This window comes from Lactuca virosa, chromosome 3, assembly GCF_052849685.1.
Source record: "Lactuca virosa cultivar CGN04683 chromosome 3, Lactuca_virosa_CGN04683_v6, whole genome shotgun sequence".
Taxonomy (NCBI): domain Eukaryota; kingdom Viridiplantae; phylum Streptophyta; class Magnoliopsida; order Asterales; family Asteraceae; genus Lactuca; species Lactuca virosa.
In genome coordinates this window covers 234,432,487-234,457,050 of record NC_136428.1, presented here as the reverse complement: position 1 = coordinate 234,457,050, position 24,564 = coordinate 234,432,487, and the positions used below count along the sequence as shown (strand labels likewise).

Below are 24,564 nucleotides of genomic sequence, written 5' to 3'. Positions count from 1 at the left end.
TGAATACTGATGCGGTGTGGACGGTAGTATAGGGCCCGTACTACTGAAGACACCGGATCAGTGCGCAGTCCAAGTAAGAATCCTTAGGGTACTAGGGAACGAGTAGGGTTGAGTGATCGAGTGCGAGTATACTCGAGCGAGTCTCTGATATTTTATGTTGTATTTTATGAGGAGCTTCGTCAGATGATCCACGATGAGGTGGCTGCGGCGATCCGAGCCGAGATTCCGGAGATGTTTGGGTCTATCAAGACCACATTGATTGAGACCTTTGATGAGCGGTACGCAGAGGTTACTGAGGTTGCGACTGCTGCAGCTACTGCAGCTCTTGCTGCTGCTAGACCTCAGGGGGTGACTCGATGTTGTTCCGGGAGTTCAGCAACACGAAGCCACCGGAGTTTGATGGGACGCATGATCCGATTGCTGCGATGAGATGGATTTCTGATATCGAGGGATGCTTCTACACCTATTCGTGTCCGGAGCATTTGAGGGTTCGGTTTGCACTGAACTAGCTTCGCTTGGGAGCGAAGGACTGGTGGAAATTTGTGACGGCGAACTTCACTCTTGCAGAGATTTCGGAGGTGACCTGGGAGAGGTTCACCATCATGTTCAGAGATGAGTACGTTCCCCCGGTGGAGAGGGAACGGTTGGCACAGGAGTTTTTGTCCCTCAAGCAGGGGACGAAGTCAGTGACTGTGATCACACGGATGTTCCATGAGAGGGCATTGTTTTTCCCTGAGCACGTGTCGTCTGAGCAGGCACGCATGAGTCGGTACTTGAGAATTTTGAGGAGGGATATCAGGGAGTTCGTGGCGAACTCGTCATACCGGACATTTGCTGAGCTCCAGGAAAATGCCCGGAAGAGGGAGATCGAGCTGGAGACTCAGGCCCGGGAGGAGGCCGAGTCTCAGGGGAAGGATCGGCGGCCGGCACAGTCTCAGCCGACAGCCAAGCGGGAAAAGCCCACCGATTCGAGATCTGGAGGCCAGAATGGCCGCACTTGTAGGAAGTGCGGCAAGGGACATGATGGGGTTTGTCGATCAGCTGCTTGCTACAAATATGGCAAGGAGGGGCACATAGCTAAGGATTGTCCCAAGGGGTTCATGGTTTAGTTTCATTGCAACCAAACCGGACACTGGAAGGCCGAGTGTCCGCAGCTGCGGGGGACAGCACAGGGAGCACCGCAGGGATCTGCCCCTGCTGCCGTGCGAGCTACTGAGGTTCGGCCGGTGAAGGCCGAGGCACCAAAGGCTCGCGGGAGAGCCTTCCAGTTGACAGCGGAGAAGGTCCGCACAGCGCCCGATGTCGTGGCTAGTATGCATTCTTTCATTTATTTATGCTGAGTTTGAGATATTGTGCTTATATTATGATATGCGTAGGTACTTTTCTTGTGAGTTCTGTACCTGCTTTGGTGTTATTTGACTCGGGTGCGAGTCGGTCATTTGTGTCTTTAGCGTTTAGTCAGCACATCAGTATCCAGCAGGAGGCGTTGAGTCGACCTCTACGAGTTTCCATAGCTGACGAGCGAGCGGTGTATGCTACGGATGTGATTTGAGGATGTGTACTCGAGATCTTCGATGTTGAGTTCCCAATAGATCTGGTCCCGATTGCGATGGGGGACGTGTGTGTCATAGTGGGCATGGATTGGTTGAGCCGATTTGGGGCTGTTTTAGACTGCGAGCGACAGTTGGTGACGATACGAGACCCTAGTGGGGGAGTACTTACGGTGTACGGCGAGGGTACCCGTTCTGGGTCAGCATTTTGTTCGGCTGCTAGAGCATGGCGGAGCCTACAGCAGGGCTGTAGCGGGTTTGTGGCTTATGTGATGGATTCACGGGTGGCCGCAGAGGGGCCGGGTTCGGTTAGTGATGTGCCGATAGTGCGTGAGTTCCCGGATGTTTTCCCTGAGGAGTTGCCGGGTGTGCCTCCCGTGAGGCAAGTGGAGTTTCGCATCGATTTGGTTCCGGGAGCGGCGCCTATCGCCAAGGCGCCCTATCGCCTTGCGCCACCAGAGATGCAGGAGTTATCCTCACAGCTTCAGGAGCTGTTGGGGAAAGCATTTATCAGGCCGAGTAGCTCACCTTGGGGAGCGCCGATCCTTTTTGTCAAGAAAAAGGATGGTTCACACCGGATGTGCATTGATTACCGGGAGTTGAACAAGTTGACGGTCAAGAACCGTTATCCACTACCGAGGATTGATGATTTGTTTGATCAGTTGCAGGGAGCATCTTGGTTCTCCAACATAGATTTGAGGTCTGGATATCACCAGATGAGGGTGCGAGATGAGGATATCCAGAAGACGGCGTTTAGGACTCGTTATGGACACTACGAGTTTGTGGTGATGCCTTTTGGGCTCACCAATGCACCAGCAGCGTTCATGGATCTCATGAACAGGGTATGCAGACAGATGTTGGACAGGTCGGTGATTGTATTCATCGACGATATTCTGGTGTATTCGAGATCTAGAGAGCAGCATGAGGAGCATCTGAGAGAGATTCTCGGAGTTTTGAGATCAGAGAGGCTCTATGCCAAATTCTCCAAGTGCGAGTTCTGGTTACGGGAGGTCCAGTTTTTGGGGCATCTCGTTAACCAGAATGGGATATTGGTCGATCCGGCCAAGATTGAGGCTGTGATGAGTTGGGAGGTGTCGAGATCACCCACCGAGATCAGGAGTTTTCTGGGGTTGGCCGGCTACTATCGGAGATTTATCAAGGATTTCTCCAAGATTGTCGTGCCTCTCACCAAGTTGACCCGGAAGGGCGTTGCTTTTTCGTGGGGTCCGGAGCAGCAGACCTCGTTTGATACTCTTCGCCAGAGGTTGTGCGAAGCCCCGGTGTTATCCCTTCCAGAGGGAATGGAGGATTTTGTGGTGTACTGCGACACATCGATATCGGGGTTGGGTGCGGTGCTTATGCAGAGAGGGCATGTGATAGCGTATGCATCGAGGCAGCTGAAGCCTCATGAGACGAGGTATCCCACCCACGATCTGGAGTTGGGGGCAGTGGTGTTCGCCCTCAAGATCTGGCGTCACTATCTGTATAGGGTTCGGTGCACCATATACACGGACCACAAGAATTTGAAGTATTTGATGGATCAGCCCAACCTGAATATGCGCCAGAGGAGATGGTTGGATGTGGTAAAGGATTACGATTATGAGATCCTGTACCACCCGGGCAAAGCTAATGTTGTAGCTGATGCTCTGGGCCGTAGGGAAGAGAGTGCCCCGATTCGAGACACTTGTATGCGATTGACGGTGATGACTTCGGTGTTGGACACCATTCGAGAGGCCCAGGCAGAGGCCGTGATACCAGAGAACCACAAGAGGGAGCGGGTGATCGGGCAGGTGTCTGAGTTCGTTACCGATAGCCGAGATGACCTTTCAAGGTCGGATTTGGGTGCCGTATGCAGGCGGGGCACGTACCATTCTGATGGAGGAGGCGCACAGGTCGAGGTTCTCGATCCATCCCGGGGCCACTAAGATGTATTTGGATCTGAAGAGAGACTATTGGTGGCCCTGTATGAAGAGGGATGTTGTGTGGTTCGTTGAGAGGTGCTTGACCTGTCGCCGGGTTAAGGCCGAGTACCAGCGTCCGCATGGCAAGTTGCAGCCACTTGAGGTTCCCCTGTGGAAGTGGGAACAGATTTCTATGGATTTTATCACCAAATTGCCGAGGACCGCGAGGGGCGTCGATGCAATTTGGGTGATCGTTGACCGGCTGACGAAGAGCACTCACTTCCTTGCCATCAGTGAGAGCTCTTCCGCAGAGAGGCTGGCCGAGTTGTATGTGAGAGAGGTGGTATCGCGGCATGGAGTACCGGTCTCGATTGTGTCAGACCGAGATGTACGTTTCACTTCCAGGTTCTGGAAGAAGTTCCATGAGGACTTGGGTACGAGGTTGCATTTAAGTACCGCCTACCACCCACAGACGGACGGACAGAGTGAGCGGACGATTCAGACGCTCGAGGACATGCTTCGAGCATGTGTGTTAGACTTCGGATGAAGTTGGGACACGTAGTTGCCGTTGGCTGAGTTTTCCTATAACAACAGCCACCATTCGAGTATTGGTATGCCTCCCTTCGAGTTGTTGGATGGGAGGAGATGTCGGACTCCCATTTGCTGGGGAGAGGTAGGGCAGCGCGTGATGGGTAGCACTGAGATAGTGCTTCAGACGACTGAGCAGATACAACAGGTCAGGCAGAGGTTGTTGACAGCTCAGAGTCGCCAGAAGAGTTATGCGGATAGGCGACGATCCGAGCTTGAGTTTCAGGTGGGAGACTTCGTACTCCTAAAGGTGTCTCCTTGGAAGGGAGTGATCTGATTCAGGAAGAGGGGCAAGCTGGGGCCCCGGTACATTGGTCCGTTCAGGATGACCGCGAGGGTGGGCAGGGTAGCGTATCGTTTGGAGCTACCTGCGGAGTTGAGCCAGATTCATGATACCTTCCACGTGTCTCAGTTGAGAAAGTGTATAGCCAACGAGTCGGCGGTGGTACCACTGGAGGATATTCAGGTGGATGCGCGCCTAAATTACGTTGAGAGGCCAGTCGCGATAGTGGATCGTAAGATCAAGGTTCTGAGGAACAAGGAGGTGCCCCTGGTTCAGGTCCAGTGGCAACATCGTAGAGGGTCCGAGCTGACTTGGGAGCCGGAGCTGGAGATGCGGGAGCGGCATCCAGAGTTATTTGCAGAGCGAGACTTCGAGGACGAAGTCTGATTCTAGTGGGGGAGAATTGTAACATCCGGATTCCCAGGTATTCTATGTTATTAATTTATTTTAAGTTTGAGAGAAGGACTCGACGAGTCGACGCCTAGACTCGTCGAGTAGGGTCGCGATTTGCTGACTGGATTAATGAATGGACTCGACGAGTTGGCAGGGTGACTCGACGAGTCCGTGCTGGCGGCAGAAAACCTAAATCTTTGGGCCTGTGCCCTATTTAAGGGTCCTTATAGCCCTCATTTGCGGCTACCAGTCCAGAGAGAAACCCTAGAGAGCTTGGGCGAGTTGTGTGTGAGAGCAAGCCATTTTAATCCTTTTTGGTGTTGTTTTGCAAAGAAGAAGGTGTTTCCAGCTAGAGGAGGTCAAGAGGATTGCTAATCCGTGGTTTTCAAGCTTGGATCTGCATTATTGAGGTAGCAAATCGAACTCTCCTTCTGTTTTGGTTAAGATCTATGAATCTAGGGTTTTCTATACCCTTTTTATGGCTTGAATTGATGAGTTTATGGTCCCCTTATGTGTTAGACTTCAGATCTGGACCCATAGAGGTCCAGAGAGCATTATCCATCTTGCTTTATGAAGTGTTATGGAAGGAATGAACTTAGGTTGCCATTTTTGAGGCTATTTCTTCAAAAGGAACCATATATGTGTTGCATGAGTGTAAATGTTTCACCTTTACGTGATTAGTGGGTATGGAAAGGTCAGATCTATAGGTTAGAGAAGCGGATCTAACCTCAGAAGGTCATTTGAGTGTTGCCATAGACGCTACTCGCTGAGTTCATAAGTGGACTCGATGAGTCGAGTCGGGGTTGCCCCGCGATTCGTGACAGGAGTAACCCGTCGAGTGAAGGGATGACTCGACGTGCCAAGTGAGCCTAGAAGGATTCAGAGGACCCGCATGGACTCGCCGAGTCGCCCATGTGCACTCGACGAGTCGGGTCAAAGTTTGACCGTTGACTTCAGTTGACCTTAGGGTTTTGGTCAAGCTGATTCAGGAGAGTTCAAGGAGGGGTAGAATGGCCTTCTACCCAATCTTTAGAGATGAGACTATTGTTGGATAAGATGTCTAAGTCCATAACTTATTTGGTATATACTTGACCCGACCCGTCATGGTCCATTTGGGTTGCACTTCACCCAAACTAGTTATGGATAATTTTATGAGAGTTGTATACTTACAATTTATTAATATATTATAAGTTATAATATATTAATATAAAGTCATGTTACTTAATTAGTTTTAATCTTGAATTAATTATGAATTAATTTAGTGATTAAAAGGAAGACTAATTAAATCATGGGCTATTATATTTATATGGTGTGGGCTAACACTCATTTGGTAATGGGCTAAGCTTATATGGAAGTCCATGGATGATCCATGGAGCTTTTACCCATGGATCCTTGGAAGAGGAAAAGACATGGGTTATTAGGGTTTCACCTTAACCATGTACACTATATAAACAAGCTTACGTTGCATGAAAAACACCCTTATGTGTGTGTAAGTGTGGTGGCCAAAATCAAGAGTTAGTATACTCTCTCATACATTTTCCAAGTTTGTGGTGATTTGTGATTTCCATTTGAGGCATTCACATTATTGGTGCTTGGCTCTCAAACTCCAAGGAATCAACAATCAACAAAATGTATGTAATTCATCTAGTTCTTTTATGGTTAAAAGTACCCCATGCCATGCTAGATAGGTTATAAACCTTGGAAAATAATATTTTGCATGTATCTTAGACAAACATAGATCCAATGTTTAATAGGGTTGCATGTACACTTAGGAAGTGTTAAAATGCTCAAAACCCAACAGTGGTATCAGAGCCTAGGCTTGTTTGTTTGATACTTGATGCAAAATAGTGATAAAAAGTCGATTTTTTGCTGTCTGACTGATGAACTCGCCGAGTCCACGGGGGGACTCGCCGAGTTCATATGTAAACTCATCCTACTCGCCGAGTAGGTTCGTGCACTCGGCGAGTAGGAGCCTTAGAATGCAGATTTTCGACTTTTGCTGCTGGAAATGGACTAGAAACATTACCCTAAACTGTTTTGGTGTTTTAAAACTTGTTTTAGTTGGTGTAATGGTTGTTCTAATCCATTTACAATAGCTTATATCAAAATTTCATGCTTTGTATGTGTTCATATAATTCTTGAAACTTTGATGATCATGTTCATGTTCTTATGAATTTAGAAGATGATAGGAATTATTTGTTGAATTGTTTAGGATTAATTCTTGATCATCTATGTGTTTTAATGGAGTCCATAATTTGTCCTCAAGTTATGGATATCCAAAGGTCACTTCTTTTAAACACACACTTAAAACACATAAGTTACATGGAAATGAAGAGTCTTCATTTTTATGAACCTTTAATTCATAAGTTATGAAATGAAAAGTTTTGAATAGTTTCAAAACTTGTCCTCAAGTTTTGGAATTTGTAAAGTTACACACACTTTAATATACTTTAATTCCAAACCCTTAGAGTTTTAAAAGTTAAAATTCAACCCTTATACTATTTATAACATTAATGGTTAATTATTATATATATGTATAAGATCAAAGTCGTCTTACCGCTAGTACGCCTCATTCACGAAGCCAGTCTATAAGGTGGGTATAAGGTTGTTGCCTATAAAATGACAACTTAATGGGTGTCCACTCTCACCCACCGCTTGCTTGACTGGTGGAGGGTCGTTAGCCGAACGGGTAGGACAAGGACTTATAAATTCTCATTAAAAGTATGATGAATATTATAAAGTAACTAAACCTTTTATAAATTCCCAATCTTAGTTACTTTAGGAAAATGTGAATATGGTGCTAACCCATGAAATTCACACTTTGTACCTTACCAAGTCGTTGGTGGAGCGTGTGTGGTTAACCGGCACACTAACTTGGACTAGTAAGGATCACGAAGGGTGACTTAATGTTTATCATAGATCGGTGGAGCGTGTGTGGTTAACCGGCACATTGATTAGGTGATAATATTAAGGGTACCAAGTGAATTTGCATGGTTATTCACACCTTGTTTTGTGATCCTCGGCATCCCAGTCACAAAACTTGAAGGGCACAATCGAGATTGAAACATGCCATTGAAAAGTTCAATGAATCTCAAAGGAATCTAGGAATTTCAAAAACCAATTAAACCTAATAATTCATTTCGTTTTCATGGTGGAAATTGGTGAATCGTCATTCACCTACCTTCAAATATATTATAGCTTAGATTACGGCATCCCTCTTCTAAGTTATAATATATTGTGTTGGATCCTAGCCTTAATATTACATTTGGGTGTATTATTAAGGATTCGATATATCTAATCTAAACTTGTTTTCTTCTTTTCAGATGTCTTCCAACAACAAAGCTTCGGGCTCTAACCCTACTGGCTCCTTTTCCCTCATGAACCTTTGTGGGAGGGTCATCTTTGATGGTTCCAACTTCATGGATTGGATCCGGAACATCAGGATGGTTACTCGTTACGAGGACAAGGAATATGTCCTCGATAAGGAGCTAAAGGAGCTTGATGAGTCCACTGCTACTCCTGAGGAGGTCGCTGAGTATCAGGCACATGAAAGAGATGCCTCCAAGGTGGCATGCATCATGATGGCCACCATGACAGCTGAACTCCAAAAGTCCTATGAGGACTATTACCCTTTTGAGATGCATCAGGATCTGATGGAAAGGTACCATCAGAGTGCTCGTCAAGAGCGGTATGAAATAATCTCCTCCATGATCACTACCCGTATGAAGGATAGCGAACCAATCACGAGCCACATGCAGAAAATGCAAAGGTATGTGGACCGTCTAATGAAACTGAATGTGAACTTCCATGAGGAGTTGGCAATTGATATCATTTTGCACTCCTTGCCATCGTGTTATGATCAATTTCGTATGACATACAACATGAACAAGGAGGAAGTCACACTCAGTAAGCTTCAAGGACTTCTGAAGACTGCCGAAAGTGGTCTTAAAAGTAAGTCGGTTGCTACTCCTACTCCTACTACTACCCCTGTTTTGGCTATCGGGCAAGGCAAAGGGAAGAAGAGGAAGCACCCTTCGAAGGGTACCAAGGGAAAGTCCCTTGAAGGCTCCTCATCTGGAACCAAAGGTGGTTCTATCACTCCTTCTGCCATCCCTAAGGATGCTGAATGCTTCTACTGTCAAAATAAGGGGCACTGGAAGCGAAACTGCCCAAAGTACTTGCATGATGCCAAGGATGGGAAAGTGAAACCATCCCATGCAGGTATTTACACTATATTGTCTAATAACTCACCATATTCTAATTCTTGGGTTCTTGATACAGGTTGTGGTATTCACATCTGTTGTGACTTGCAGGGCCTAAGAAGAAGTGAGGATGTGGAGCACGGAAAGATAAACTTAATCATGGGGAACAAGAAGGTTGCACCTGTTACCAAGATTGGAGTTTACACTTTGTTGCTAGATAGTGGGTTAAAGTTAGATTTGAATAAATGTGTGTACTCGTCTGAAATGGCGAGGAATATTATTTCCTTTCATGCTTTGTACAAACAAGGTTTTACCTTTTCTTTTGATAATGAAGTTGGTAGTATTAATGCTTTCTTTAATAATGTTCTTTATTTTAAAGCATTACCTTGTGATGGTGTGTATGAAGCTGTATCGGTTATAGATAATTTAGGAAATAATGTATTATGTATTGATTCTTCTACTAGCTTGGATAAAGCATCTTTGTGGCATTGTCGTCTTGGACATGTAAGCAAGAAACGCACAGGCCAGCTCCAAAAGGATGGAGTCTTGGAGTCGTTCGACCTTAAGTCGGATGATAGTTGTGAGTCTTGTCTACTTGGAAAAATGACAAAATCACCCTTCACTGGTACTTGTGCAAGGGGTGAGGGTTTGTTGGACCTTATACATACTGATGTATGTGGACCATTCAAAACCGCCACAAGGGATGCTAATCGCTATTATGTGACTTTTATTGATGATTTTAGTAGATATGGTTATGTCTACTTAATCAAACATAAGTCAGAAACTTTTGAAAGGTTTAAAGAGTTTAAACAGGAAGTAGAAAATCAATTGGGCAGGAACATTAAGATGCTTCGATCCGATCGAGGTGGTGAGTATCTTAGTACTGAGTTCCTCGACTATCTTAAGGAGTGTGGGATTGTCTCACAATTGACACCTCCCAGGACACCACAGCTGAATGGTGTAGCTGAGAGGCGCAATCGAACTTTGTTGGACATGGTTCGCTCTATGATGAGTCGAGCTTCGCTACCAATCTCTTTTTGGGGGTATGCCTTAGAGACTGCCGCCCACATCCTTAATCTAGTCCCTACAAAGAAGGTTGCCAAAACACCTCATGAGATGTGGACTGGGAAAGTTCCCAATTTGGACCACATCAAGATTTGGGGTTGCGAGGCTTTCGTGAGGCGCAAAAATCATGACAAGCTCGAACCTCGAAGTGAAAGGTGTATTTTCATCGGCTACCCACAAAAATCCTTTGGTTACCTCTTCTACAGACCCAATGAGAATGTGGTCTTTGTGGCTAGGAGAGGGGTCTTTCGAGAGAGAGAATTTATAAACCAAGGAGACAGTGGGAGGCAAATTGACCTTGAAGAAATTCAAGACTCAATTGGTGAAGGAACCTCAGACACTAGCAATCAACTTGAGGAGGAAATTCCTGTTGATCCAGCTGACGAGTCTATACTTCCGAGGCGTTCCACAAGGGTTAGGAACACACCTGAGTTTTATTATGGATTTCATATTACTACGGAAGGTGATACATTTATCAGTGACAGTACACTGGTAAATCTGGATGAACCTAACAGTGTTAAGGAAGCCATGGCAGGCCCAGAGTCGGCTAAATGGAAGGAGGCTATGGACAGCGAGATACAGTCCATGTATGACAATCAAGTTTGGAACTTGGTTGACAATGTACCAGGCCGTAAGACAGTCGGGTGCAAATGGATCTTCAAGAAGAAGACCGACATGGATGGGAAGGTGCACACTTATAAGGCTCGACTGGTTGCGAAGGGGTTTACTCAGACTCAGGGTATTGATTATGATGAAACCTTTTCACCAGTAGCAAAGATTAAGTCTATTAGGGTTATGCTAGCCATTGCTGCATTTCATGATTATGAAATATGGCAAATGGATGTCAAAACCGCTTTCCTTAACGGAAAGTTGGCTGAGGATGTTTACATGAATCAGCCAGAAGGTTTTGTCAGTGCAGAGTACCCCAATAGAGTGTGCAAGTTTGAGAAATCCATTTATGGATTGAAACAAGCATCTCGAAGTTGGAATCTTTGTTTCGATGAGAAGGTCAAAGAGTTTGGTTTCTCAAGAAGTGAAGATGAGTCCTGCGTGTATGTCAGAGCTAGTGGGAGTATAGTTAGCTTTTTGGTACTGTATGTGGATGACATACTACTCATAGGAAATGACATCCCAACCTTGCAGGAGGTTAAGTCCTGGCTTGGGAAGTGCTTTACTATGAAGGACCTTGGAGAAGCTACCTATATCCTAGGGATAAGGATATTAAGAGAAAGGAGTAAAAGACTAATTGGACTTAGTCAGAGTATCTACTTGGATAAGGTGTTGAAAAGGTTCAACATGCAGAATTCCAAGAAAGGAGAATTACCGATCCAAAGCAATGCCAAACTGAGCAAGGCTCAGAGCCCGAGTACGGAAGATGAGATAGCTGAGATGAGTCGATTACCTTATGCTTCCGCTGTTGGTTCGATCATGTATGCTATGACTTGTACTCGTCCTGATGTGGCCTTCGCTTTGAGCATGGTCAGCAGATATCAGGGGAACCCTGGCAAGGCTCATTGGACTGCGGTAAAGAATATTCTCAAGTACCTGCGGAGGACTAAGGATTGGATCCTTACCCTTGGTGGGAGTGATGAATTGAGAGTAGTAGGGTATAGTGATGCTAGCTTTCAGACTGATAGGGATAACTTCCGCTCTCAGTCGGGCTGGGTCTTTACCTTAAATGGAGGGGCAATCACTTGGAAGAGTTCCAAACAGGAGACTGTAGCTGATTCGACTTGTGAATCAGAGTACATAGTAGCGAGTGAAGCGGCAAAGGAGGCGATATGGCTGAGGAACTTCATCGGAGACCTTGGAGTTGTACCAGCTATTAAGGAGCCTATGGAGATTTTCTGTGACAACAATAGTGCGGTTGCCTTAGCCAAGGAACCAAGAGATCATGGCAGATCTCGACACATTGACAGAAAATATCACTTCATAAGACACAAGATAGAAGAGGGACTCCTCGTGGCAAAGAGGGTATCGTCAGATGAGAACCCTGCGGATCCCCTTACGAAGGGACTGACGAGGGTGAAGCATTTGCAGCATGCGAGGCGCATCGGGCTGAGGGACGATATTAGTTTTACAGATTAGATAGCCTTTTCTGAAACTTGTAAAATGTAATCGACGTTTGATGATGAATAAAATTTGTGATTTATTTATGAGTAAAGTGTTGCTATCATTGTCAATTATTTACTATTGTTTCAGTTTTGCATGTTTTGACTTCCAGAATAATTAATTTATTCAAACTCTCCACAGTCGGTCATATGTCGGAAGTAGGTATGAATCAAGACTGTCATGAATTGGGATTGTAGATGACTAAAGGTGTTTAGCCATAGCAATGGTTGCTACAACATTCATGAGTACTCATAAGTTATGAGTATTGGAATAAACCCACGCTCACTTGTATCACTTCATGGAATTTATCTCGAGTGATCGTGAGACGGTAATATCATATAAGTCTTCAAACCTAGAGATATGAGTTGTTACCTATAAGTTGGTTGTGCATTGATTGCACGTAAACGCATCAGTAACTTGATGTTATAAAACGTGCCTTTATGTGCAATTCAATAAGTAGTAGAACAAGCATATGAGTCGAAGTTTATCTGTTCCTTCTAGAAATAGAAGCGATATCTGGGCCCCTCGATGATTTTGTGTTGACCCATGTACCGGGCCCGGTCAGAACTAAATTGATGTGTTCAGTTAAGTTCTTTGTCAAACAAATCGGAAATCGAGAAACAACTGCTAGACAATAAGTAAGACATTGTTCCATGTATTTGTCCGGTTGATATCATGAGAGCAGAGGATTATATGATCACTTATCTAAAATGGCGCTTCATAGTTCACAAGAGTTTTCGAGAGCTACGATTGCCGGTTGGTTCCTGAAGTAATATAGGCAAATACAGTTATTAGACTTATCCAAGTGGGAGTCTGTTGGATAAGATGTCTAAGTCCATAACTTATTTGGTATATACTTGACCCGACCCGTCATGGTCCATTTGGGTTGCACTTCACCCAAACTAGTTATGGATAATTTTATGAGAGTTGTATACTTACGATTTATTAATATATTATAAGTTATAATATATTAATATAAAGTCATGTTACTTAATTAGTTTTAATCTTGAATTAATTATGAATTAATTTAGTGATTAAAAGGAAGACTAATTAAATCATGGGCTATTATATTTATATGGTGTGGGCTAACACTCATTTGGGAATGGGCTAAGCTTATATGGAAGTCCATGGATGATCCATGGAGCTTTTACCCATGGATCCTTGGAAGAGGAAAAGACATGGGTTATTAGGGTTTCACCTTAACCATGTACACTATATAAACAAGCTTATGTTGCATGAAAAACACCCTTATGTGTGTGTAAGTGTGGTGGCCAAAATCAAGAGTTAGTATACTCTCTCATACATTTTCCAAGTTTGTGGTGATTTGTGATTTCCATTTGAGGCATTCACATTATTGGTGCTTGGCTCTCAAACTCCAAGGAATCAACAATCAACAAAAGGTATGTAATTCATCTAGTTCTTTTATGGTTAAAAGTACCCCATGCCATGCTAGATAGGTTATAAACCTTGGAAAATAATATTTTGCATGTATCTTAGACAAACATAGATCCAAGGTTTAATAGGGTTGCATGTACACTTAGGAAGTGTTAGAATGCTCAAAACCCAACAACTATGAGAGGGTATTGATCAGGAATGCTATTCGGATGATAGGAGAGGCTAGTTCGGGACGTCAAACACGAGAGTTTATCCGACTTCGTACGAGGTGAGTCTTCTCACTATACTGTACCTAGGATGGTACCTATGTGTGACCGGAAGGTCTTATATGCTATGAGATATATGTGTTGTATGCTGTTATATGATATGTATGTGTTATGTATGAGAAGGACCGGAAGGTCATGATGATATGGACCCGAAGGTCATTACGGGTAGGACCGGAAGGTCTACCAGGGTTGTGGGACGGAAGTCCTCTGAGACACAGTGACCAGAAGGTCTTATAGCCTTGAGTGACGTATGTGCGTATGTGGTATTTTGGGGAACTCACTAAGCATTTATGCTTACAGTTGTTGTGTTATGTGTTTCAGGTACTAGCGAGGATCGCGGGAAGGCGCCGACATGATCCGTACACACTCATGGAGTTTATGTCTTGAGATTCTGGGATATGTTTTGTTGTGATAACATTGGATACATTATGTTTTGGTATTACCTTATGAATAAAAGTATGTTTTAAAAATGAAAAATTGTTTTGGAAATTTACGTTGTTACACAAGGGTTCCGTACATATAAAGAACGTCGAAATCCGAGTTATAACGAAGAGGTTATGACCCGTCGAAGTTTTACGGCAAAACCGGCATGACACCGTGTAACGTAAAAAGTGAATTTTTGATAAATTAATTTTTAGCCTTAGCGAACTAAACGAAAGTTGTAGTATACGTTAAACCGAGAGCGTGCATAAAAAGAACGCCTAAATCTGACTTCGTATGAGGAAGTTATGATTTTTATAAGATTTGGCATAGCAGTGCACAACCCGGAATTCGAATTTTAGATCGATTGATTTTTGGCCAACGCAACCTAAATGAGGAATGAAGATCTCATTAATAGGAGCTCAACGATAAAAAGACAGACGAAAACAGAGTCCGTATGTAGAAATTATGAATTTTACACGGTCATTTAACAGTGTAATCTTCTCATACTGTTAAATTTAAAATCGGTCGAGAGTTAGCTGATGGAGTCCAAAGGAGAGTTATAGATCTTTCCAATACCTACGCGTGGATATAAAGAACGTCGAAAACAGAGCTCGTATGCGAAAGTTATGAATTTTCTTAAAATTGGTTGTTTTACCTGCGTCCAGCGCCACGTGTTAGCACCAGGCGAAGCCTTGGTGCCTAAGCAAGGCCACGACGTGGATTTTAAGTCCACAATGTGGATTGGCCCCAGAAAGCCTATAAATAGATGCATAAGTCATCCATTTTCTTCACACCTTCACCCTTCTTTCTCTCTCAACACTCCCAATCTCTCCCTCCCAATCCCTAGCAACTTCTAAGTGCTAGAGGCGAGTCCCGGAGCGCCAGAAGGCTCCGAGAAGAAGAGCTTTCGGCTCAGAAGTTCCACCCCTAGCCTAACCCCCCCGGTAAGTGAGTTATGCTTACCCTACTTTAATTATAACTTATGTTTAAGTTCATTATTGTTCTTATGAACTTATAAACAAGATTTATCAGTGATTCCAACTCGTTATACTGATTGATCTACTTATGGGGATGATGTCTAGGATGTGATTTAGTGAGGTGTTTAAAGTGGGATTTCCAAACAGTATACTTCGTCTACCAAACGGACCCTACCTCCGATATGATCCTACCTGGTTGTTCCTTACTTGATAGATCATGAAAGTAGACTTTGAGTTAATGATGAATCTAGACTAATAATTAGTCGCAATAAAGATTAAACTAAAACTTAGCAATAATAATGCTAGGTTTCGTCGAAGGAAAATAGAATCGTTAGAAGCGAAGCGCTGCCCGAGTTTGGAATCATCACTTTAACAAGTGAGTGCATAGTCCCTTTCATGAACATGATTTTAATACAAATATTGATTGAAGTATTAAATATATGTTTATGTGCGAATTATTTGATGTTGCCTGAAATACGTGTTAAAGAACATACCTGATAATATATGATGATTTTGGATAAAGAGTTAACCTAAATTAATTATGAGGAATATTGGGTAGTATCTTCTTATGAGTACGAGTGAGATATACATGGAGAATAGAACTTTAAAATATGTCATTAATCCGAGAGCATGGATTAGACATGGTCATTTGTCCTTAGTCTGAGAGTATGGATAGGACATAGTTATTTGTCATTAATCTTGGAGTATGGATTAAGACATAGTCAGTTGTCCTTAGTCCGAGAGTATGGATAGGACATAGTTATTCGTCAGTGATCCAGGAGTATGGATTTAGACATAGACAATTGTCCCTAGTTCGAGAGTATGGAATGGTCATAATTATTGATCAGAGAGCATGGATTAGATCCGGGAGTATGGATTAAGTAAATAGGTAAATTTTAAGGTCCGAGAGTATGGATAGTGTCGTTGTGAGGATTGACGGGGTGGGTTAAGAGTTGCTTATATATGGTGAAATTGTATATTTTGTGAGTTCAAAATTATATATATGATATAACATTGTGGGATTGAAATCCCTATGTACTCACCAGGTTTCCCAACCTGACCCACTCAGTTTATTTGTATCACAGGCGTCAATATGAAGTTACATTACACTGAGAGATTGAGGAGATGTAAATCACTAGTGTGAATGAATGTAAGGTCTGTTTATGCTTATGTTTCTATATTGATGATGACATCCCAATGTATTAAAATGAATAAAATACATTTCTTCGGAAATGCTTTGATAACGTATTTATCATGGTTTTTTGGGAACAAATTCCACAACATATTTTTTTAAAAGATACTCTGATTTTCAAAATAAAGCATAAACAAATCGGTCTTTTCTGGCCGTGAAAATGGGGATGTCACAACCGCATAGGCTCCGAATGGACCTGGGAGCCGGAGGACGAGATGAGAAAGCATTATCCTGAGCTTTTCGCATCGGTAGACTTCGATGACGAAGTCTAGTTCAAGTGGGGGAGATTTGTAACGCTTGGTTTAGGTGTGAGCTTATTCTTCAAATTGTTTGTGTTTTCCGTTGGGACTTGGCGAGTTGGAAGCTCCAACTCGGCGTTTCGAGAGGGCAGTGGCCGTGAAAGTTAATGAACCAACTCGGTGAGTTGAGGTGCTTCAACTCGGCGAGTTGGCGGCTGGGAAAGAAACCCTAATTTGTAGGGTGTTGCACCCTATTTAAAGGCCTTATGTCCCCTGAATGGCCTCCTTACCAGCCTCCTCTGTCCAAAAAACCCTAATAACATGCATCATCTTATTTTGTGAGTGTGAGAGATGTGGAGGGCCTTGAGTGTTGATCTTTTGTGCTCTTTTGAAGAAGTTTTGAAGTTGGAGGTGTAAAGCTTGGAGGGAAGACTTAGATCCAGAATCTCCCTACTTGTTGCAGTCTTTTGTAGGTATCAAGTTTATACCTTGCTTTGTTATCGTTAGATCTCTTTGTTTTAAGGTTTTATCTTGATTGTGGGCTCATGGGTGGATTGTCCAAGAAGTTGAGTGTTCCAGGGGTTGTTATGTGAGATCTGACCATTTTATGACCCCTTTGACTTAAAGTTGCAAGCTTTACTAAGTTCTAGGTCCCATTTATGAAATAAGTTCCTTTTTGCCCATCTTGAGCCCTAGGGTTTCTTTTTGGCATGCATGGACGTAAAGTTGGAAACTTTACGTGATTTTCCAGCCTTTGGATGCCAGATCTGTATTTTGGGACTATGTTTTGAGAGTTTATGGGCTTAATGGGTCAAGCCTCACTCTAATGAGTCTAGGGTTTGGTTTGACTCATTTTGGATGGTTCCTAAGGGTAAAGTAGGAAACTTTACCCTTCCATACATTATTTCGGAGGAGATCTGAGACTTGGAGTTCCTAGATTCCAGGGAAACAGCTTAATGCATTAAGCTGTTGGATTTCTGGCTAACTCGGCGAGTTCATTAGTGAACTCGACGAGTTGATGAGAGTTTTCCTGGTCTATGCAGTTAATGGAGAAACTCGACGAGTTGAAGGTCAACTCGGCGAGTTGGGTCAACTCGGACCGTTGACTTTGAACTTTGACTTTAGTCTTTGACCAAGTTTGACTTATAAGGGGTTTTAGGGCATTTGGAGTTGTATTTAAGGAAATGTTTCTTTTTAGGGGTTGAGTAGAGCTGATATTCGGAGCCGGGACCTAGTCAACTATCGTTCAGTATTCAAGGTGAGTCTTCTCACTACACTCATGGGTCGAAGGCATCAAGGCCGCCCCATTAATTGTTATGTGACGATTGTTAGTGGAATATGGAATTATTTGCTATTTGATCTAAATGTGGACTTTTATGTAGATCATGGGAGGAGCCCACGACATTTGGAAAGACCATGGAGGGAGCCCATGACCCGGAGATATAGAGAGTCATTCTTTTGATCATGGTTTTTACAAAAAAAGATCTTTACTACAATTTAAAGGTAAATATCGATTTCCCACTTTGATTGGTGTTCTTGGAAATTAAATTTTAAACTTTATTTTTGATGATGTGTTTTTGAATCTGTTGATTATGTTATTTAGCTTTTAATGGCTTGAATTTAATTTTAGACGTCGAAGCATTATTAATTTTATAATTTCAAATGCATGAGTTTTATTAAACAAGCCGTAAAACATTTTGCATATAGGGGTAAATTGGTTTATGCATTGAGTTTTACCCAAAGTTTTAAATAACTAAAGACGTGACTTAGCGACAATGTCAAGTTTCAAGTTTTTCCGAGCCTTGGTGAGCCACGACATTTGTAAGGCGTGACTTAAGGCGGCAATTTTGTATATAATTAATATTTTTATATGTATTTTCAACTATTATTCATTTTTATACACATATATGAGTTAAAGCGGCGTTTTGGTAAAGCTTAGCGGCAGGTGCAAGCCTTGAAGTCATGGCGCGCCATGGCGGAGCCATGACGGGCTTTTTAGAACCTTGGTTTTACCTAATTGAACCTTGTGATTAGCCATCCTTGTTATCGGTGATTTTAATAGGGGGTTTGCTTTGCATAAGCTTTTGTTATGATTAAAATAAAAACCCTTTTTTATTTGAGTTAAAGAAACCCATTTTGATTTTTGTTATGATTAAAATACCAACCCTCTTTTTTATTTGAGTTAAAGAAACCTATTTTGATTTGGGGTTTTGTCATTTTCTTGTTTTTCTTATTTTTTTGATTTAGCGTATTATTATTATTATTATTATTATTATTATTATTATTTTATTTAATTATGTTATTTTGCTTTTAATTATTTTTGTTTTAGAAAATATTTTTTTTATATATAATGGTATCTTTAATGGGATTATCTCTATTTAATTTTTTTTTCGTTCGGACAATCCCTGTGTTATTTTTTCGATCAGATTATTATTTCTGTGTTAGTTTCTCGTCCCGATTATCCATGTGTTATTTTTTTCATTGCGACTATCCTATTTGTTTCGTCTGGACTATACATGTGTTAATTTTTCGTTCGTAATATTATGGACTTATTTTTTTTCGTTCGAACTATCTATGTGTTATATTCTTGTCCCGTTTATCATTGTGTTATTTTTTTCGTTCTGACTATCAATGTGTTATGTTTCTCGTTCAGACTAACAATATATTATTTTTCATTCCGACTAACCATGTGTTATTTTTAATTAAAAAAATAACACAAGGTAGTCCAAACAAACAAATAACATGAGGATAGCCGAAACAAAAAAACATAGTGATAGTCAGAACAAAAAAAATAACATGGAATAATCCGAATGAAAAAAACAAAACAAAGATAGTCGAAACGAAAAAATAACATGAGGATAATCCGAAAGAAAAAATAATACATAGATAGTCTGAACGGAAAAATAGCACAATAATAGTAATAGTTTGAATAAGAAAAATAATATAAAAAGTCCGAACAAACAAAAAATATATTTTTAATGTTAATAATATATATATATATATATATATATATATATATATATATATATATATATATTTATTAAATATATTAAACACAAAAAATAACAAAAATAATTAAAAAATAAAAAAAAAACAACGAAAAAACAAGATAACTTTTCACGTGGGTAAACAAACAATCGAGAGCAATGAGAAGAGAACTCATTTTAATAGTTATGTTTTTGTGGTAACCTTGTAATTATTGTAATTAGTTATATTTTTCAATTCTACTTTGTTTAGTTCTTCATTGTAAAAAAAGAAGATTAGAATATATTTCATTTTTTGTAATGTAAATATGGACAAGACAACTTTAAAAGACATCCCTGGGTGGACCAGAAGTCTAATAGTAGGGCGGTCAAACGCTTGGTTTACTTTGGTTCAATCCATGTATGTTTTTAGTTTACGGGCAACGATGACGACCGAAGATTCTTAACAGTAGATTGTGGCACTCATGTTACAACGGACCTTGTGACGGGACATGATATTCATTTTTCAACATGTATTCTACAACTCATTTGATTTTTTTTTTCTTTTTAGTTTTTTAACGAGTTAGTTTTATATGAGATTACATACATCATAATAAAATTTTAGACAACATATTACATGTTATAAACATTTGTAATCCGAAATAAAATTATAATCATATGTTATTTTTATGATTATCCCATTATTTATTTGTTCACATTAATTAGGATGAGATTTATTTTTGAAAGTTTTGGGTGTGTATAAGCAATGAAAACCAAAGATAAAGGTCCAAATCTAAAATTACAGATTTTGCAAACCTTTTGACTTTTTCCAAAAAACCCAAAGAACAGCGAACGAAAATGAATCGAAAGGCGAAAACTTGGTCTTGCTCTCTTTCGCAAAACACAGAATTAGGGTTTGAATAAAACCCTCTTTAACACTTGATACAAAAACACAGATCTCTAAATCCAAATCAACCCCTTTTACAAGATTTAATTTCATAGAACCCTTGTTAGGGTTCCACCAATGGGTCGTCATCCAATACCCTTAAAGCTCCTGTCACTTCTCTGGGTCTTCATCACTTCTTTCAGTTCCTACGCCGTTTTCGGTAACGATTTGGACAAATCGGCACTGCTGGAGCTCAAGAGTTCCGTTTCCGACCCGTCGGGAGTGCTGGAAAGCTGGAGAGAAAGCAATTCGGATCTCTGTTCGTGGGTCGGAGTCTCATGCGGGTCGGATTATCGGGTTGTAGCTCTTAATATCACCGGTGGAGGTAATTCAGGCTCTTTCACTTGTACTGAATATGATCAATTTCAACTATATGGATTTGGAATCAGGAAAAAATGTGTGGGTCGTAATGCGAAATTGATGGGTAAGTTGTCAAATGCTATCTCAAAGCTTTCAGAACTTCGAATCTTATCGCTCCCGTTCAATGATTTAAGTGGTGAAATTCCTGATGAAATTTGGGGTATGAAGAAGCTGGAAGTGATTGATCTCGAAGGGAACATGCTCAATTGGAATTTAAACTCCAATTTCAGAGATATGGAAAACCTTAGGGTTTTTAACCTCGGGTTTAATCAGATATCTGGAAAAATACCCAATTCGTTATCCAATTTGAAGAATCTCCAAGTCATAAATCTCGCAGGAAATCATCTAAATGGTTCAATTCCAATGTTCTTCAACGAGTTTACCAGTTTAAGGGGTTTATACTTGTCATTCAATCAGCTTTCAGGCAAAATCCCAAGTGAAATCGGGTATAATTGTGGTAATCTTGAGCATCTAGAACTCGCAGCAAACTTCTTACTTGGAGCTATTCCCCCAAGTTTATCAAATTGCACCAAATTGCGATCAATTTTGTTGTATTCAAATATGCTTCAAGAAGAAATCCCAATCGAAATTGGTCAGCTTAAATCGCTACAAATATTCGATGTTTCAAGAAATAGTCTTAGCGGCCCAATTCCACCACAACTCGGGAATTGCACAAACCTCTCGATTCTCGTGTTCTCAAACCTCTTCACTTCCATCCCTAATTCCGCTCAATCCGAAGAAGAGTATAATTACTTTCAGGGTCCACTACCTTCCGAAATTACTATTTTACCCAAGCTAAAGCTGCTATGGGCACCAAGAACAACTTTAGAAGGCAAATTTCCGACCAATTGGGGCGCTTGTACAAGCTTACAAATGATAAATTTGGGTCAAAATTTCTTCACAGGTGAAATCTCAAACGGGCTTAATCTCTGTAAAAAGTTGCATTTTCTTGATTTGAGTTCAAACAAGTTAACAGGACAACTTAGCAATGAACTCCCGGTTCCTTGTATGACTCTTTTCGATGTCAGCAACAATCATCTCTCAGGGGCAATTACGTCTTTTGGCCACCCCGTCTGTGAACCCCTCGATCCATCATCAACATACATACAATTCTTCGCATCTCAAGCTCCAAATAATGGTGGAAATCGTGCAATAATTCATAATTTCAGCAGGAATAATTTCACAGGATCGTTAATTTCAATTCCGGTTGCATCAAAACCGAAAAAAAACTCGGTTTATTCGTTTCTCGCCGGAGAGAACAACCTCACCGGAGTTTTGTTCGATAAATGTCCGGATTTCAAAGAAATTGTTGTGAATCTCAGCTCAAATGGGTTTTCCGGCGAGATTCCGGCGAATATTGGCCGGAATTGCAGATCTCTGCGGGTTTTCGATGTCTCCGGGAACCGTTTATCCGGGATCATTCCTTCTTCTTTCAGTGAATTAGATTCTTTAATTTCACTCAATTTGAGCTACAACATGTTGCATGGAGTAATCCCCGATAATTTTGGAGAAATTAAGGTTCTCAGGAATCTCTCATTATCAAACAACAATCTTTCCGGTTCGATTCCTCAAAGTTTAGGAAGTTTAAAGTCTCTACAAGTTCTAGAACTTTTCTCCAATTCCTTATCCGGAAAGATTCCAGAAGATCTTGTAAATCTAAGAAATCTAACCGTTTTTTTACTCAACAACAACAAACTCTCCGGCGAGATTCCGGCAGGATTCACAAAGATGATCAAATTCAACATCTCCGGCAACAATATCTCCGGCCCTTCGCCGGAAAACTTAATGTCAAGCACAAGCACAGAACAACAACCACCACCGGAGCCCGGAAGATCCGCCAGTGGCGATTTCGTAAATTACTCCAACTCACCAACTCCATCCACAAAATCCAACAACCAAAACTTCAGTTCAATCGAGATCGCCTTAATCACATCCGCCTCCGCCATTTTTTCCGTCCTTTTAGCTCTCATGGTTCTCTTCTTTTACACCAAATGGCGACCCAAATCCATAACCCACGGGTCGACCCGTAAAGAAGTCACCCTTTTTACGGATCTCGGTGTCCCATTGACTTTCGAGAGCGTGATTCAAGCCACCGGAAACTTCAATGTCAGCAATTGTATCGGAAACGGTGGGTTCGGGGCCACGTTTAAAGCCGAAATCGCCCCCGGGTTTCCGGTGGCGGTGAAACAGCTGGCGGTAGGGCGGTTTCAAGGCGTACAACAATTCGATGCGGAAATCAAAACATTAGGGCGGCTCCGCCACCAGAATCTTGTAACCCTAATCGGATACCACGCGAGTGAAACCGAAATGTTCCTTATCTACAACTACTTGCCAGGTGGCAATTTGGAAAGATTCATCCAAGAACGGTCAACGCGTGCGGTTGACTGGCGGGTCCTACACAAAATCGCGTTGGATGTAGCGCGGGCCCTATACTACCTCCATGATCAATGTGTCCCCCGTGTTCTTCATCGTGATGTGAAACCGAGTAACATTTTGTTAGATGATGATTTCAACGCGTATTTATCGGATTTTGGTTTGGCGCGGCTTTTGGGTACGTCGGAGACTCACGCCACCACGGGAGTCGCCGGAACTTTCGGTTACGTGGCGCCGGAATACGCGATGACGTGTCGGGTATCAGATAAAGCGGATGTGTATAGCTACGGTGTGGTGCTTTTGGAGCTTTTGTCTGATAAAAAAGCGTTGGATCCTTCGTTTTCGTGTTATGGTAACGGGTTTAATATTGTTGGGTGGGCGTGTATGTTGCTAGGGCAAGGACACGCGAAGGAGTTTTTTACCGCGGGGTTGTGGGATTCGGGGCCGCACGATGATTTGGTCGAAGTACTGCATCTAGCAGTTGTTTGCACGGTGGAGTCGCTGTCGAGACGACCCACCATGAAACAAGTGGTACGGCGGTTGAAACAACTTCAACCGCCGTCATGTTAGTGGTCCCTACATATTTGTCTTGATGTCAAATATGTGGGAATTTGATAGTGGTCCCCATTGATAGTACTATTGTGATTATTTCACAATAGTACTGATAGTGGTCCCCACATGAGGGGAAGATATATAGTAGGCGAAGTTTTGTATTAGACTGGACATTCTGATTTACCTTCCTCATGTTGGATGCGGACTGTTTGGCGTGATGCCATTTAGTATTAATAGTGATTTGTAAATTGGTGTATAGGGTGGTTTGCACAGATGAAGATTTGTTGCAAACGTGTTGGATGTATTTTTATTACTTGTAATGTATCGTTTTTTATTTTTGTGTATAAAATTTTAAAAGTCAGGTCTTTCAATTATGATTTGGGTAGAGAAGAAGATTTGTTGCAATGGCACAGATGTAATTTCTTGTAGTGTTTCGTTTATTGAAATTTTGTATCAGAATAAAATATAAGAATCTCTAAATTATGCCGGAGAGATGATCGGCGGTGGATATGGTTATGTTTGGTGTTGCGTTTATTTTTTCTAATAGTTATTTTTGCATTTTTTTTTCAACTTCAAGCAATTCTTATGTACATAATCATATATTGCACGGAATCTTGAGATTGCATACATGTATATGGGGTGTGATTTACTTCGAATTCGAATATTTGATTTGTAGGATTTAGGGATGTAAAGGGATCCGAAGCATGGATTTGAGAACGCTTTGCGAGATTTGTGGATAAAAGCTTGGATGATTAAAGGAAGAAGAATTAATGAAGAAAAAAGA

The 24,564-nt window shown here is 41.7% G+C and overlaps 1 pseudogene; it reads left to right on the top strand.

Moving 5' to 3' along the window:
• Window positions 1-20,368: 20,368 nt before the first annotated feature.
• LOC145167051 (LRR receptor-like serine/threonine-protein kinase RPK2 pseudogene) lies at window positions 20,369-24,296 on the top strand (annotated as a pseudogene).
• Window positions 24,297-24,564: the final 268 nt, after the last annotated feature.